Below are 4613 nucleotides of genomic sequence, written 5' to 3'. Positions count from 1 at the left end.
GGGGGGGGCAGGGAGGTGGGGCAGGAGGATCACTTGAGCCCAAGAGGTTGAGACTGCAGTGAACTGTGATTGCGCCACTGCACTGCACTCCAACCTGGGCGACGGAATGAGACCCTGTCTCAAAACACACACACACACACACACACACACACACACACACAGCTCTCACAAGGAGGAAATTGTAACTATTCACGATTTAATGGTTTTCGTCCCCGCTGCATATCATGACCAGAAGGTGGTATAATGTGCGTGCAATCCAAGGGGAAAAAGGCGATGAAATACATTAACTCTTAAATCCTGCCTTTTTTCTGATCATAAAATAGCTGTACATTGTGCAAAAGCCCAACACTACAGAGATCTAGAGTCTATAATGGAGAAAGTAAAAATCCTCCAGAACCCCAGTCTAGGATGTAAGCACTGTGGAGAGTTTGGTTCATGTGTCAATGCACCCCACCCACTTTTGTTTTCAATAATGAAAATAATTTTTCTGGCCAGGCACGGTGGCTCATGCCTGTAATCTCAGCAGGAGGCCGAGGTGGGTGTGTCACCTGAGGTCGGGAGTTCGAGACCAGCCTGGCCAACATAGTGAAACCCCATCTCTACTAAAAATACAAAAAAATAGCTAGGGGTGGTGGCGAACGCCTGTATCCCAGATACTCAGTACTGGGGAGGCTGAGGTAGGAGAATTGCTTGAACCCGGGAGATGGAGGCAGTGACAAGATCCTGTCATTGCACTGCATCCAGCCTGGGAGAGCACGACCCTCTTTCAAAAAAAAAAATAATAATTTTTCTTACACAAATAGGAGCATAAACGCGCCGTTGCTGGGGGCAACAATGGTGTCTGGGCTCACTTCCCTCCGCCTGGGCTCGGAAATGGGGTACGGGGGCACCGCCCCTTGGCCCGAGGGTGGGAGGGTAGGGGACGGTGTATGTGGCTCAGGGGTAGGTGGGGTGGGCACAACGGATTGGTCGTGAGGCATTCGGTCTACAACCGCAACGTTCCCCAGCAGAGCCGGCCCAGGTTTCCACCCACCAGCCCAGCCAGCGCGTGCGGGGCAGGACGCCAGGAAGGCGCATTTGACTTACAAGAGACTGTTTGAATACATCTTCCCTAAAAGGATGGACTGGTGCTACAGGCTGGACAAACCGCCAGGCAGAGCTCCAAGGTCCCCCTGACCAAGCCCTGGGATCCTTTTGACCTTCGGCAGAACGCCCCCTTTGAAGTCCGGTAGCCACCAGGGGGCACGATGAGCGCGCGCCTCCATCCAGGGCCGCTCGGGCAGAAAGTCAGCCAGAGCAGATGAAACCTGAATTGCTATCCTAACCAAAAAGCCTTCACCAAAAATTACAGTGCGATGTTGCCCTCCCTGTTTTTTCGACATACCCCTGGCCGTTAAAGACCCCTCCACGTTGACCCCGTGGGGCATGGGTCAGACAGCCCAGTGAGAAGGTGACCAGGACTGGCCCTGGTGACCCTGAAAACCCAGAAGTGACGGCATTGTACATCAGACGTCAGTGGCCCCAGCTGGAAACAGATTTGAGACTTGAGAATTTTCACTGGACCTTAAATATCATAAGCTTAGGAAGGTAGTCATTTTTGTGGGGTTTTTTGTAAGTATGATCTTGACTCATCAACCTGTCTATAAAAGAATGGAGAATATATAGTGATATGAACTGAATCGGTGGCTAATATGGATACCTCACGGATTTGTTTTGTTTTGTTTTTGAGACAGGGGCTTGCCTGGATTAGGTTCTCCTTGCGGCTTGCACATGTTTTTGTTGTTACTCATTAAGCTGCGTGTTAATGTCCTGCCTGTGGGACACCATCATCCGCTCTCCTGTGAACTCCTTGAGAATAGGTACTGTTTCGTTCGCTTTATTTTTATTCTTTTTGTTTGTTTGTTTGTTTGTTTTGTTTCATTTGAGAAGGAGTCTTGCTCTATCACCCAGGCTGGAGTTCAGTGGCACGATCTTGGCTCTCTGCAACCTCCGCCTCCTGGATTCAAGTGATTCTCCTGCCTCAGCCTCCCGAGTAGCTGGGATTACTGGTGTGTGCCACCAAGCCTGGCTAATTTTTTTGTATTTTTAGTAGAGACGAGGTTTCACCGTGTTAACCAGGATGGTCTCTGTCTCCTGACCTCGTCATCCGCCCTCCTCAGCCTCCCAAAGTGCTGGGATTACAGGCGTGAGCCACCGCGCCTGACACTTTATTTTTATTCTTTAGAGATAGAGTCTTACTCTGATGCCCAGGCTGGAGTGCAGTGGTGAAATCATGGCTCACTGTAGCCTCAAATTCCTGGGCTTAGCCCATCTTCCCACCTTAAACTCCAGAGTAGCTGGAACTACAGGAGCATACCACTGCACCTGGCTATTAATAATTTATTTCTTATTTTTTGTTGAGACAAGGTCTTGCTTTGTTGCCTAGGCTGGTCTCAAACCCCTGGCCTCAAGCAATCCTCCCTGCTCAGCCTCCCAAATTCTGAGATTACAGGTAAGAGCCACTGTGCCTGGCCCATGTTTATTTTATTTTATTTTTTTGAGATGGAGTTTTGTTCTTGTTGCCCAGGTTGGAGTGCAATGGCAGCATCTTGGCTCATTGCAACCTCCGCCTCCTGGGTTCAAGTGATTCTTCTGCCTCAGCCTCCTGAATAGTCAGGATTACAGATGTCTGCTAACACACTCGGCTAACTTTTCATATTTTTAATAAAGACAGAGTTTCACTGTGTTGGCCAGGCTGGTCTTGAACTCCTGACCAGCGGAGTTCAAGCAGAGGTGGCCAGTGGAGTTCAGCAGAGGTGATCCACCTGCCTCGGCCTCCCAAAATGCTAGGATTACAGGTGTGAGCCACCGTGCCTGGCCCCATGTTTACTTTTATAGCCCCAGCACCAAGCAAGTGCCTGGCACATGGTTAGTACCCTAAACATTTATAGACTGGGCCGGGCGCGGTGGCTCAAGCCTGTAATCCCAGCACTTTGGGAGGCCGAGGCGGGTGGATCACGAGGTCAAGAGATCGAGACCATCCTGGTCAGCATGGTGAAACCCCGTCTCTACTAAAAATACAAAAAAATTAGCTGGGCATGGTGGTGCGTACCTGTAATCCCAGCTACTCAGGAGGCTGAGGCAGGAGAATTGCCTGAACCCAGGAGGCGGAGGTTGCGGTGAGCCGAGATCGCGCCATTGCACTCCAGCCTGGGTAACATGAGTGAAACTCCGTCTCAAAAAAAAAAAAAAAAAAACATTTATAGACTGGAGAATGCATGGCTCCCTGGTCTTTACTTTCCTCTTCTGTTAAATAGGATTGGGTTTGCTGATCTCTCAGGAGACATCCAGTAATATCATTTATTATTCTAGATTTTTCTTTCTTTCTTTCTTTCTTTTTTTTCTGAGATGAAGTTTTGCTCTTGTTGCCCAGGCTGGAGTGCAATGGTGCAATTTTGGCTCACTGCAACCTCCACCTCCTGGGCTCAAGCAATTCTCCTGCTTCAGCCTCCCGAGTAGCTGAGATGACAGACATGCACCACCATGCCTGGCTAATTTTTTAATTTTTAGTAGAGATGGGGTTTCACCATGTTGGTCAGGCTGGTCTCGAACTCCTGACCTCAGGTGATCTACCCGCCTCAGCCTCCCAAAGTGCTGGCATTACAGGCACGAGCCACCACAACTGGCCTTATTCTAGATTTTTTTGCCACTATGTTTTATCTGGCTGTCTATTTTAGTTATCAGGAGAAAAGTGTCACATCTCTATTCTGAAAACTGTGTATTACTCATATTATCTATACATTTAATGTAAAAATAGAATGTAGTGTAGATAATGTTTTCCAACCTGTGTCTTTCATTAACAATGTATTATGAACATCCTTCTCATCAGAGATAGTGATACAGACTATCTCTAACGCTATGGAATGGCTACAGAGTATTTCGCAGAAGGAAAGTGATCAGTCACCTACTGATGGACATTTAGATTGTTTCCCATTTTTTGTTTTTGTTTTTAAAGAGACAGGGTCTTGCTCTGTCGCCCAGGCTGGAGTGCAGCGGCACCATCATAGCTCAAGGATCCTCCTGCCTCATCCTCCTGAGTAGCTGGGACTACAGGTACATACCACCATGCCAGGCTTTTTGTTCTGTTTTGTAGAGATGGGGTCTCACTATGTTGCCCAGGCTGGGTTTCTGTTTGTCACGACAACAAACAAGTGAACTGCCTTGTACGTGCCTCGTTACTAACCTCTGGGAAGATTTCTGTAGGAGAGACTCCTGCAGTGGAACTGCAATATCAGGGGGATATGACCATTTCAAAATCTCATCAGTGTTGCCACACCACCAATTAAAGACAGCATCCTGCCAGGTGCTGGGGTTCAAGCCTGTAATCCCAGCACTTTGGGAGGCCAAGGTGGATCACCCGAGGTCAGGAGTTCAAAACCAGCCTGACCAACATGGGGAAACCCCGTCTCTACTAAAAATAAAAAAATTATCTAAGCATCGTGGCATCTGCCTGTAATCCCAGCTACTGGGGAGACTGAGGCAGGAGAATCGTTTGAACCCCGGAGGCAGAGGTTGCAGTGTGCCGAGACTGTGCCATTGCACTCCAGCCTGGGTGACAAGAGTGAAATTCCATT

The sequence above is a fragment of the Cebus imitator genome, unplaced genomic scaffold (genome assembly GCF_001604975.1).
Source record: "Cebus imitator isolate Cc_AM_T3 unplaced genomic scaffold, Cebus_imitator-1.0 Scaffold729, whole genome shotgun sequence".
NCBI classification, from domain to species: domain Eukaryota; kingdom Metazoa; phylum Chordata; class Mammalia; order Primates; family Cebidae; genus Cebus; species Cebus imitator.
Note: the sequence above shows the minus strand (reverse complement) of the source record.